Here is a 13,839-nt window from a genome sequence, read left to right on the forward strand (position 1 = left end):
GCTTTAGAGTGCCGAGTTATTCACTGCGCATGAAGAAATGACCACCTCCAACGTTTGGTTTATGTTTAATAAGCATTTTTAATTTTATTGCTTAAATTGCATTTTCTCGGCGAGCTGAGCACTTTTTCTGAATTGTGCCGCTCCCGTCACTCTGGTTAGGTTGGCATCGAAAAAAACGCTCTCGGGTGCTTTAGAGTGCCGAGTTTATTACTGCGCATTAAGAAATGACCACCTCCAACGTTTGGTTTATGTTTTATAAGCATTTTTAATTTTATTGCTTAAATCGCATTTTCTCGGCGAGCTGAGCACTTTTTCTGAATTGTGCCGCTCCCGTCACTCTGGTTAGGTTGGCATCGAAAAAAACGCTCTCGGGTGCTTTAGAGTGCCGAGTTTATTACTGCGCATTAAGAAATGACCACCTCCAACGTTTGGTTTATGTTTTATAAGCATTTTTAATTTTATTGCTTAAATCGCATTTTCTCGGCGAGCTGAGCACTTTTTCTGAATTGTGCCGCTCCCGTCACTCTGGTTAGGTTGGCATCGAAAAAAACGCTCTCGGGTGCTTTAGAGTGCCGAGTTATTCACTGCGCATGAAGAAATGACCACCTCCAACGTTTGGTTTATGTTTAATAAGCATTTTTAATTTTATTGCTTGAATCGCATTTTCTCGGCGAGCTGAGCACTTTTTCTGAATTGTGCCGCTCCCGTCACTCTGGTTAGGTTGGCATCGAAAAAAACGCTCTCGGGTGCTTTAGAGTGCCGAGTTTATCACTGCGCATGAACAAATGACCACCTCCAACGTTTGGTTTATGTTTTATAAGCATTTTTAATTTTATTGCTTAAATCGCATTTTCTCGGCGAGCTGAGCACTTTTTCTGAATTGTGCCGCTCCCGTCACTCTGGTTAGGTTGGCATCGAATAAAACGCTCTCGGGTGCTTTAGAGTGCCGAGTTTATTACTGCGCATTAAGAAATGACCACCTCCAACGTTTGGTTTATGTTTTATAAGCATTTTTAATTTTATTGCTTAAATCGCATTTTCTCGGCGAGCTGAGCACTTTTTCTGAATTGTGCCGCTCCCGTCACTCTGGTTAGGTTGGCATCGAAAAAAACGCTCTCGGGTGCTTTAGAGTGCCGAGTTTATTACTGCGCATTAAGAAATGACCACCTCCAACGTTTGGTTTATGTTTTATAAGCATTTTTAATTTTATTGCTTAAATCGCATTTTCTCGGCGAGCTGAGCACTTTTTCTGAATTGTGCCGCTCCCGTCACTCTGGTTAGGTTGGCATCGAAAAAAAGCGCTCTCGGGTGCTTTAGAGTGCCGAGTTATTCACTGCGCATGAAGAAATGACCACCTCCAACGTTTGGTTTATGTTTTATAAGCATTTTTAATTTTATTGCTTAAATCGCATTTTCTCGGCGAGCTGAGCACTTTTTCTGAATTGTGCCGCTCCCGTCACTCTGGTTAGGTTGGCATCGAATAAAACGCTCTCGGGTGCTTTAGAGTGCCGAGTTTATTACTGCGCATTAAGAAATGACCACCTCCAACGTTTGGTTTATGTTTAATAAGCATTTTTAATTTTATTGCTTAAATCGCATTTTCTTGGCGAGCTGAGCGCTTTTTCTGAATTGTGCCGCTCCCGTCACTCTGGTTAGGTTGGCATCGAAAAAAACGCTCTCGGGTGCTTTAGAGTGCCGAGTTATTCACTGCGCATGAAGAAATGACCACCTCCAACGTTTGGTTTATGTTTAATAAGCATTTTTAATTTTATTGCTTAAATCGCATTTTCTCGGCGAGCTAAGCACTTTTTCTGAATTGTGCCGCTCCCGTCACTCTGGTTAGGTTGGCATCGAAAAAAACGCTCTCGGGTGCTTTAGAGTGCCGAGTTTATCACTGCGCATGAACAAATGACCACCTCCAACGTTTGGTTTATGTTTTATAAGCATTTTTAATTTTATTGCTTAAATCGCATTTTCTCGGCGAGCTGAGCACTTTTTCTGAATTGTGCCGCTCCCGTCACTCTGGTTAGGTTGGCATCGAATAAAACGCTCTCGGGTGCTTTAGAGTGCCGAGTTTATTACTGCGCATTAAGAAATGACCACCTCCAACGTTTGGTTTATGTTTTATAAGCATTTTTAATTTTATTGCTTAAATCGCATTTTCTCGGCGAGCTGAGCACTTTTTCTGAATTGTGCCGCTCCCGTCACTCTGGTTAGGTTGGCATCGAAAAAAACGCTCTCGGGTGCTTTAGAGTGCCGAGTTTATTACTGCGCATTAAGAAATGACCACCTCCAACGTTTGGTTTATGTTTTATAAGCATTTTTAATTTTATTGCTTAAATCGCATTTTCTCGGCGAGCTGAGCACTTTTTCTGAATTGTGCCGCTCCCGTCACTCTGGTTAGGTTGGCATCGAAAAAAAACGCTCTCGGGTGCTTTAGAGTGCCGAGTTATTCACTGCGCATGAAGAAATGACCACCTCCAACGTTTGGTTTATGTTTAATAAGCATTTTTAATTTTATTGCTTAAATCGCATTTTCTCGGCGAGCTGAGCACTTTTTCTGAATTGTGCCGCTCCCGTCACTCTGGTTAGGTTGGCATCGAAAAAAACGCTCTCGGGTGCTTTAGAGTGCCGAGTTTATTACTGCGCATTAAGAAATGACCACCTCCAACGTTTGGTTTATGTTTTATAAGCATTTTTAATTTTATTGCTTAAATCGCATTTTCTCGGCGAGCTGAGCACTTTTTCTGAATTGTGCCGCTCCCGTCACTCTGGTTAGGTTGGCATCGAAAAAAACGCTCTCGGGTGCTTTAGAGTGCCGAGTTTATTACTGCGCATTAAGAAATGACCACCTCCAACGTTTGGTTTATGTTTTATAAGCATTTTTAATTTTATTGCTTAAATCGCATTTTCTCGGCGAGCTGAGCACTTTTTCTGAATTGTGCCGCTCCCGTCACTCTGGTTAGGTTGGCATCGAAAAAAACGCTCTCGGGTGCTTTAGAGTGCCGAGTTTATTACTGCGCATTAAGAAATGACCACCTCCAACGTTTGGTTTATGTTTTATAAGCATTTTTAATTTTATTGCTTAAATCGCATTTTCTCGGCGAGCTGAGCACTTTTTCTGAATTGTGCCGCTCCCGTCACTCTGGTTAGGTTGGCATCGAAAAAAACGCTATCGGGTGCTTTAGAGTGCCGAGTTATTCACTGCGCATGAAGAAATGACCACCTCCAACGTTTGGTTTATGTTTAATAAGCATTTTTAATTTTATTGCTTAAATCGCATTTTCTCGGCGAGCTGAGCACTTTTTCTGAATTGTGCCGCTCCCGTCACTCTGGTTAGGTTGGCATCGAAAAAAACGCTCTCGGGTGCTTTAGAGTGCCGAGTTTATTACTGCGCATTAAGAAATGACCACCTCCAACGTTTGGTTTATGTTTTATAAGCATTTTTAATTTTATTGCTTAAATCGCATTTTCTCGGCGAGCTGAGCACTTTTTCTGAATTGTGCCGCTCCCGTCACTCTGGTTAGGTTGGCATCGAAAAAAACGCTCTCGGGTGCTTTAGAGTGCCGAGTTTATTACTGCGCATTAAGAAATGACCACCTCCAACGTTTGGTTTATGTTTTATAAGCATTTTTAATTTTATTGCTTAAATCGCATTTTCTCGGCGAGCTGAGCACTTTTTCTGAATTGTGCCGCTCCCGTCACTCTGGTTAGGTTGGCATCGAAAAAAACGCTCTCGGGTGCTTTAGAGTGCCGAGTTATTCACTGCGCATGAAGAAATGACCACCTCCAACGTTTGGTTTATGTTTTATAAGCATTTTTAATTTTATTGCTTAAATCGCATTTTCTCGGCGAGCTGAGCACTTTTTCTGAATTGTGCCGCTCCCGTCACTCTGGTTAGGTTGGCATCGAAAAAAACGCTCTCGGGTGCTTTAGAGTGCCGAGTTTATCACTGCGCATGAAGAAATGACCACCTCCAACGTTTGGTTTATGTTTTATAAGCATTTTTAATTTTATTGCTTAAATCGCATTTTCTCGGCGAGCTGAGCGCTTTTTCTGAATTGTGCCGCTCCCGTCACTCTGGTTAGGTTGGCATCGAAAAAAACGCTCTCGGGTGCGTGCCGAGTTATTCACTGCGCATGAAGAAATGACCACCTCCAACGTTTGGTTTATGTTTAATAAGCATTTTTAATTTTATTGCTTAAATCGCATTTTCTCGGCGAGCTGAGCGCTTTTTCTGAATTGTGCCGCTCCCGTCACTCTGGTTAGGTTGGCATCGAAAAAAACGCTCTCGGGTGCTTTACAGTGCCGAGTTATTCACTGCGCATGAAGAAATGACCACCTCTAACGTTTGGTTTATGTTTAATAAGCATTTTTAATTTATTGCTTAAATCGCATTTTCTCGGCGAGCTGAGCACTTTTTCTGAATTGTGCCGCTCCCGTCACTCTGGTTAGGTTGGCATCGAAAAAAACGCTCTCGGGTGCTTTAGAGTGCCGAGTTTATTACTGCGCATTAAGAAATGACCACCTCCAACGTTTGGTTTATGTTTTATAAGCATATTTAATTTTATTGCTTAAATCGCATTTTCTCGGCGAGCTGAGCACTTTTTCTGAATTGTGCCGCTCCCGTCACTCTGGTTAGGTTGGCATCGAAAAAAACGCTCTCGGGTGCTTTAGAGTGCCGAGTTATTCACTGCGCACGAAGAAATGACCACCTCCAACGTTTGGTTTATGTTTTATAAGCATTTTTAATTTTATTGCTTAAATCGCATTTTCTCGGCGAGCTGAGCGCTTTTACTGAATTGTGCCGCTCCCGTCACTCTGGTTAGGTTGGCATCGAAAAAAACGCTCTCGGGTGCGTGCCGAGTTATTCACTGCGCATGAAGAAATGACCACCTCCAACGTTTGGTTTATGTTTAATAAGCATTTTTAATTTTATTGCTTAAATCGCATTTTCTCGGCGAGCTGAGCGCTTTTTCTGAATTGTGCCGCTCCCGTCACTCTGGTTAGGTTGGCATCGAAAAAAACGCTCTCGGGTGCTTTAGAGTGCCGAGTTATTCACTGCGTATGAAGAAATGACCACCTCCAACGTTTGGTTTATGTTTAATAAGCATTTTTAAATTATTGCTTAAATTGCATTTTCTCGGCGAGCTGAGCACTTTTTCTGAATTGTGCCGCTCCCGTCACTCTGGTTAGGTTGGCATCGAAAAAAACGCTCTCGGGTGCTTTAGAGTGCCGAGTTTATTACTGCGCATTAAGAAATGACCACCTCCAACGTTTGGTTTATGTTTTATAAGCATTTTTAATTTTATTGCTTAAATCGCATTTTCTCGGCGAGCTGAGCACTTTTTCTGAATTGTGCCGCTCCCGTCACTCTGGTTAGGTTGGCATCGAAAAAAACGCTCTCGGGTGCTTTAGAGTGCCGAGTTATTCACTGCGCACGAAGAAATGACCACCTCCAACGTTTGGTTTATGTTTTATAAGCATTTTTAATTTTATTGCTTAAATCGCATTTTCTCGGCGAGCTGAGCGCTTTTACTGAATTGTGCCGCTCCCGTCACTCTGGTTAGGTTGGCATCGAAAAAAACGCTCTCGGGTGCTTTAGAGTGCCGAGTTTATTACTGCGCATTAAGAAATGACCACCTCCAACGTTTGGTTTATGTTTTATAAGCATTTTTAATTTTATTGCTTAAATCGCATTTTCTCGGCGAGCTGAGCACTTTTTCTGAATTGTGCCGCTCCCGTCACTCTGGTTAGGTTGGCATCGAAAAAAACGCTCTCGGGTGCTTTAGAGTGCCGAGTTTATCACTGCGCATGAAGAAATGACCACCTCCAACGTTTGGTTTATGTTTTATAAGCATTTTTAATTTTATTGCTTAAATCGCATTTTCTCGGCGAGCTGAGCGCTTTTTCTGAATTGTGCCGCTCCCGTCACTCTGGTTAGGTTGGCATCGAAAAAAACGCTCTCGGGTGCTTTAGAGTGCCGAGTTATTCACTGCGCATGAAGAAATGACCACCTCCAACGTTTGGTTTATGTTTAATAAGCATTTTTAATTTTATTGCTTAAATCGCATTTTCTCGGCGAGCTGAGCGCTTTTTCTGAATTGTGCCGCTCCCGTCACTCTGGTTAGGTTGGCATCGAAAAAAACGCTCTCGGGTGCTTTAGAGTGCCGAGTTATTCACTGCGCATGAAGAAATGACCACCTCCAACGTTTGGTTTATGTTTAATAAGCATTTTTAATTTTATTGCTTAAATCGCATTTTCTCGGCGAGCTGAGCACTTTTTCTGAATTGTGCCGCTCCCGTCACTCTGGTTAGGTTGGCATCGAAAAAAACGCTCTCGGGTGCGTGCCGAGTTATTCACTGCGCATGAAGAAATGACCACCTCCAACGTTTGGTTTATGTTTAATAAGCATTTTTAATTTTATTGCTTAAATCGCATTTTCTCGGCGAGCTGAGCGCTTTTTCTGAATTGTGCCGCTCCCGTCACTCTGGTTAGGTTGGCATCGAAAAAAACGCTCTCGGGTGCTTTAGAGTGCCGAGTTATTCACTGCGCATGAAGAAATGACCACCTCCAACGTTTGGTTTATGTTTAATAAGCATTTTTAATTTATTGCTTAAATCGCATTTTCTCGGCGAGCTGAGCACTTTTTCTGAATTGTGCCGCTCCCGTCACTCTGGTTAGGTTGGCATCGAAAAAAACGCTCTCGGGTGCTTTAGAGTGCCGAGTTTATTACTGCGCATTAAGAAATGACCACCTCCAACGTTTGGTTTATGTTTTATAAGCATTTTTAATTTTATTGCTTAAATCGCATTTTCTCGGCGAGCTGAGCACTTTTTCTGAATTGTGCCGCTCCCGTCACTCTGGTTAGGTTGGCATCGAAAAAAACGCTCTCGGGTGCTTTAGAGTGCCGAGTTATTCACTGCGCACGAAGAAATGACCACCTCCAACGTTTGGTTTATGTTTTATAAGCATTTTTAATTTTATTGCTTAAATCGCATTTTCTCGGCGAGCTGAGCGCTTTTACTGAATTGTGCCGCTCCCGTCACTCTGGTTAGGTTGGCATCGAAAAAAATGCTCTCGGGTGCGTGCCGAGTTATTCACTGCGCATGAAGAAATGACCACCTCCAACGTTTGGTTTATGTTTAATAAGCATTTTTAATTGTATTGCTTAAATCGCATTTTCTCGGCGAGCTGAGCACTTTTTCTGAATTGTGCCGCTCCCGTCACTCTGGTTAGGTTGGCATCGAAAAAAACGCTCTCGGGTGCTTTAGAGTGCCGAGTTATTCACTGCGCATGAAGAAATGACCACCTCCAACGTTTGGTTTATGTTTAATAAGCATTTTTAATTTTATTGCTTCAATCGCATTTTCTCGGCGAGCTGAGCACTTTTTCTGAATTGTGCCGCTCCCGTCACTCTGGTTAGGTTGGCATCGAAAAAATTGCTCTCGGGTGCTTTAGAGTGCCGAGTTTATCACTGCGCATGAAGAAATGACCACCTCCAACGTTTGGTTTATGTTTTATAAGCATTTTTAATTTTATTGCTTAAATCGCATTTTCTCGGCGAGCTGAGCGCTTTTTCTGAATTGTGCCGCTCCCGTCACTCTGGTTAGGTTGGCATCGAAAAAAACGCTCTCGGGTGCTTTAGAGTGCCGAGTTATTCACTGCGCATGAAGAAATGACCACCTCCAACGTTTGGTTTATGTTTAATAAGTATTTTTAATTTTATTGCTTAAATCGCATTTTCTCGGCGAGCTGAGCACTTTTTCTGAATTGTGCCGCTCCCGTCACTCTGGTTAGGTTGGCATCGAAAAAAACGCTCTCGGGTGCTTTAGAGTGCCGAGTTTATTACTGCGCATTAAGAAATGACCACCTCCAACGTTTGGTTTATGTTTTATAAGCATTTTTAATTTTATTGCTTAAATCGCATTTTCTCGGCGAGCTGAGCACTTTTTCTGAATTGTGCCGCTCCCGTCACTCTGGTTAGGTTGGCATCGAAAAAAACGCTATCGGGTGCTTTAGAGTGCCGAGTTATTCACTGCGCATGAAGAAATGACCACCTCCAACGTTTGGTTTATGTTTAATAAGCATTTTTAATTTTATTGCTTAAATCGCATTTTCTCGGCGAGCTGAGCACTTTTTCTGAATTGTGCCGCTCCCGTCACTCTGGTTAGGTTGGCATCGAAAAAAACGCTCTCGGGTGCTTTAGAGTGCCGAGTTTATTACTGTGCATTAAGAAATGACCACCTCCAACGTTTGGTTCATGTTTTATAAGCATTTTTAATTTTATTGCTTAAATCGCATTTTCTCGGCGAGCTGAGCACTTTTTCTGAATTGTGCCGCTCCCGTCACTCTGGTTAGGTTGGCATCGAAAAAAACGCTCTCGGGTGCTTTAGAGTGCCGAGTTTATTACTGCGCATTAAGAAATGACCACCTCCAACGTTTGGTTTATGTTTTATAAGCATTTTTAATTTTATTGCTTAAATCGCATTTTCTCGGCGAGCTGAGCACTTTTTCTGAATTGTGCCGCTCCCGTCACTCTGCTTAGGTTGGCATCGAAAAAAACGCTCTCGGGTGCTTTAGAGTGCCGAGTTATTCACTGCGCATGAAGAAATGACCACCTCCAACGTTTGGTTTATGTTTAATAAGCATTTTTAATTTTATTGCTTGAGTCGCATTTTCTCGGCGAGCTGAGCACTTTTTTCTGAATTGTGCCACTCCCGTCACTCTGGTTAGGTTGGCATCGAAAAAAACGCTCTCGGGTGCTTTAGAGTGTCGAGTTTATCACTGCGCATGAAGAAATGACCACCTCCAACGTTTGGTTTATGTTTTATAAGCATTTTTAATTTTATTGCTTAAATCGCATTTTCTCGGCGAGCTGAGCGCTTTTTCTGAATTGTGCCGCTCCCGTCACTCTGGTTAGGTTGGCATCGAAAAAAGCGCTCTCGGGTGCTTTAGAGTGCCGAGTTTATCACTGCGCATGAAAAAATGACCACCTCCAACGTTTGGTTTATGTTTTATAAGCATTTTTAATTTTATTGCTTAAATCGCATTTTCTCGGCGAGCTGAGCACTTTTTCTGAATTGTGCCGCTCCCGTCACTCTGGTTAGGTTGGCATCGAAAAAAAACGCTCTCGGGTGCTTTAGAGTGCCGAGTTTATCACTGCGCATGAAGAAATGACCACCTCCAACGTTTGGTTTATGTTTTATAAGCATTTTTAAATTTATTGCTTAAATCGCATTTTCTCGGCGAGGTGAGCGCTTTTTCTGAATTGTGCCGCTCCCGTCACTCTGGTTAGGTTGGCATCGAAAAAAACCCTCTCGGGTGCTTTAGAGTGCCGAGTTATTCACTGCGCATGAAGAAATGACCACCTCCAACGTTTGGTTTATGTTTTATAAGCATTTTTAGTTTTATTGCTTAAATTGCATTTTCTCGGCGAGCTGAGCACTTTTTCTGAATTGTGCCGCTCCCGTCACTCTGGTTAGGTTGGCATCGAAAAAAACGCTCTCGGGTGCTTTAGAGTGCCGAGTTTATCACTGCGCATGAAGAAATGACCACCTCCAACGTTTGGTTTATGTTTAATAAGCATTTTTAATTTTATTGCTTAAATCGCATTTTCTCGGCGAGCTGAGCACTTTTTCTGAATTGTGCCGCTCCCGTCACTCTGGTTAGGTTGGCATCGAAAAAAACGCTCTCGGGTGCTTTAGAGTGCCGAGTTTATTACTGCGCATTAAGAAATGACCACCTCCAACGTTTGGTTTATGTTTTATAAGCATTTTTAATTTTATTGCTTAAATCGCATTTTCTCGGCGAGCTGAGCACTTTTTCTGAATTGTGCCGCTCCCGTCACTCTGGTTAGGTTGGCATCAAAAAAAAACGCTCTCGGGTGCTTTAGAGTGCCGAGTTTATTACTGCGCATTAAGAAATGACCACCTCCAACGTTTGGTTTATGTTTTATAAGCATTTTTAATTTTATTGCTTAAATCGCATTTTCTCGGCGAGCTGAGCACTTTTTCTGAATTGTGCCGCTCCCGTCACTCTGGTTAGGTTGGCATCGAAAAAAACGCTATCGGGTGCTTTAGAGTGCCGAGTTATTCACTGCGCATGAAGAAATGACCACCTCCAACGTTTGGTTTATGTTTAATAAGCATTTTTAATTTTATTGCTTAAATCGCATTTTCTCGGCGAGCTGAGCACTTTTTCTGAATTGTGCCGCTCCCGTCACTCTGGTTAGGTTGGCATCGAAAAAAACGCTCTCGGGTGCTTTAGAGTGCCGAGTTTATTACTGCGCATTAAGAAATGACCACCTCCAACGTTTGGTTTATGTTTAATAAGCATTTTTAATTTTATTGCTTCAATCGCATTTTCTCGGCGAGCTGAGCACTTTTTCTGAATTGTGCCGCTCCCGTCACTCTGGTTAGGTTGGCATCGAAAAAATTGCTCTCGGGTGCTTTAGAGTGCCGAGTTTATCACTGCGCATGAAGAAATGACCACCTCCAACGTTTGGTTTATGTTTTATAAGCATTTTTAATTTTATTGCTTAAATCGCATTTTCTCGGCGAGCTGAGCGCTTTTTCTGAATTGTGCCGCTCCCGTCACTCTGGTTAGGTTGGCATCGAAAAAAACGCTCTCGGGTGCTTTAGAGTGCCGAGTTATTCACTGCGCATGAAGAAATGACCACCTCCAACGTTTGGTTTATGTTTAATAAGTATTTTTAATTTTATTGCTTAAATCGCATTTTCTCGGCGAGCTGAGCACTTTTTCTGAATTGTGCCGCTCCCGTCACTCTGGTTAGGTTGGCATCGAAAAAAACGCTCTCGGGTGCTTTAGAGTGCCGAGTTTATTACTGCGCATTAAGAAATGACCACCTCCAACGTTTGGTTTATGTTTTATAAGCATTTTTAATTTTATTGCTTAAATCGCATTTTCTCGGCGAGCTGAGCACTTTTTCTGAATTGTGCCGCTCCCGTCACTCTGGTTAGGTTGGCATCGAAAAAAACGCTATCGGGTGCTTTAGAGTGCCGAGTTATTCACTGCGCATGAAGAAATGACCACCTCCAACGTTTGGTTTATGTTTAATAAGCATTTTTAATTTTATTGCTTAAATCGCATTTTCTCGGCGAGCTGAGCACTTTTTCTGAATTGTGCCGCTCCCGTCACTCTGGTTAGGTTGGCATCGAAAAAAACGCTCTCGGGTGCTTTAGAGTGCCGAGTTTATTACTGTGCATTAAGAAATGACCACCTCCAACGTTTGGTTCATGTTTTATAAGCATTTTTAATTTTATTGCTTAAATCGCATTTTCTCGGCGAGCTGAGCACTTTTTCTGAATTGTGCCGCTCCCGTCACTCTGGTTAGGTTGGCATCGAAAAAAACGCTCTCGGGTGCTTTAGAGTGCCGAGTTTATTACTGCGCATTAAGAAATGACCACCTCCAACGTTTGGTTTATGTTTTATAAGCATTTTTAATTTTATTGCTTAAATCGCATTTTCTCGGCGAGCTGAGCACTTTTTCTGAATTGTGCCGCTCCCGTCACTCTGCTTAGGTTGGCATCGAAAAAAACGCTCTCGGGTGCTTTAGAGTGCCGAGTTATTCACTGCGCATGAAGAAATGACCACCTCCAACGTTTGGTTTATGTTTAATAAGCATTTTTAATTTTATTGCTTGAGTCGCATTTTCTCGGCGAGCTGAGCACTTTTTTCTGAATTGTGCCGCTCCCGTCACTCTGGTTAGGTTGGCATCGAAAAAAACGCTCTCGGGTGCTTTAGAGTGTCGAGTTTATCACTGCGCATGAAGAAATGACCACCTCCAACGTTTGGTTTATGTTTTATAAGCATTTTTAATTTTATTGCTTAAATCGCATTTTCTCGGCGAGCTGAGCGCTTTTTCTGAATTGTGCCGCTCCCGTCACTCTGGTTAGGTTGGCATCGAAAAAAGCGCTCTCGGGTGCTTTAGAGTGCCGAGTTTATCACTGCGCATGAAAAAATGACCACCTCCAACGTTTGGTTTATGTTTTATAAGCATTTTTAATTTTATTGCTTAAATCGCATTTTCTCGGCGAGCTGAGCACTTTTTCTGAATTGTGCCGCTCCCGTCACTCTGGTTAGGTTGGCATCGAAAAAAAACGCTCTCGGGTGCTTTAGAGTGCCGAGTTTATCACTGCGCATGAAGAAATGACCACCTCCAACGTTTGGTTTATGTTTTATAAGCATTTTTAAATTTATTGCTTAAATCGCATTTTCTCGGCGAGGTGAGCGCTTTTTCTGAATTGTGCCGCTCCCGTCACTCTGGTTAGGTTGGCATCGAAAAAAACCCTCTCGGGTGCTTTAGAGTGCCGAGTTATTCACTGCGCATGAAGAAATGACCACCTCCAACGTTTGGTTTATGTTTTATAAGCATTTTTAGTTTTATTGCTTAAATTGCATTTTCTCGGCGAGCTGAGCACTTTTTCTGAATTGTGCCGCTCCCGTCACTCTGGTTAGGTTGGCATCGAAAAAAACGCTCTCGGGTGCTTTAGAGGGCCGAGTTTATCACTGCGCATGAAGAAATGACCACCTCCAACGTTTGGTTTATGTTTAATAAGCATTTTTAATTTTATTGCTTAAATCGCATTTTCTCGGCGAGCTGAGCACTTTTTCTGAATTGTGCCGCTCCCGTCACTCTGGTTAGGTTGGCATCGAAAAAAACGCTCTCGGGTGCTTTAGAGTGCCGAGTTTATTACTGCGCATTAAGAAATGACCACCTCCAACGTTTGGTTTATGTTTTATAAGCATTTTTAATTTTATTGCTTAAATCGCATTTTCTCGGCGAGCTGAGCACTTTTTCTGAATTGTGCCGCTCCCGTCACTCTGGTTAGGTTGGCATAAAAAAAAACGCTCTCGGGTGCTTTAGAGTGCCGAGTTTATTACTGCGCATTAAGAAATGACCACCTCCAACGTTTGGTTTATGTTTTATAAGCATTTTTAATTTTATTGCTTAAATCGCATTTTCTCGGCGAGCTGAGCACTTTTTCTGAATTGTGCCGCTCCCGTCACTCTGGTTAGGTTGGCATCGAAAAAAACGCTATCGGGTGCTTTAGAGTGCCGAGTTATTCACTGCGCATGAAGAAATGACCACCTCCAACGTTTGGTTTATGTTTAATAAGCATTTTTAATTTTATTGCTTAAATCGCATTTTCTCGGCGAGCTGAGCACTTTTTCTGAATTGTGCCGCTCCCGTCACTCTGGTTAGGTTGGCATCGAAAAAAACGCTCTCGGGTGCTTTAGAGTGCCGAGTTTATTACTGCGCATTAAGAAATGACCACCTCCAACGTTTGGTTTATGTTGTATAAGCATTTTTAATTTTATTGCTTAAATCGCATTTTCTCGGCGAGCTGAGCACTTTTTCTGAATTGTGCCGCTCCCATCACTCTGGTTAGGTTGGCATCGAAAAAAAACGCTCTCGGGTGCTTTAGAGTGCCGAGTTTATCACTGCGCATGAAGAAATGACCACCTCCAACGTTTGGTTTATGTTTTATAAGCATTTTTAATTTTTTTGCTTAAATCGCATTTTCTCGGCGAGCTGAGCACTTTTTCTGAATTGTGCCGCTCCCGTCACTCTGGTTAGGTTGGCATCGAAAAAAACGCTCTCGGGTGCTTTAGAGTGCCGAGTTTATCACTGCGCATGAATAAATGACCACCTCCAACGTTTGGTTTATGTTTTATAAGCATTTTTAATTTTATTGCTTAAATCGCATTTTCTCGGCGAGCTGAGCGCTTTTTCTGAATTGTGCCTCTCCCGTCACTCTGGTTAGGTTGGCATCGAAAAAAACGCTCTCGGGTGCTTTAGAGTGCCGAGTTAT

The sequence above is a fragment of the Syngnathus typhle genome, unplaced genomic scaffold (genome assembly GCF_033458585.1).
Source record: "Syngnathus typhle isolate RoL2023-S1 ecotype Sweden unplaced genomic scaffold, RoL_Styp_1.0 HiC_scaffold_58, whole genome shotgun sequence".
NCBI lineage: Eukaryota > Metazoa > Chordata > Actinopteri > Syngnathiformes > Syngnathidae > Syngnathus > Syngnathus typhle.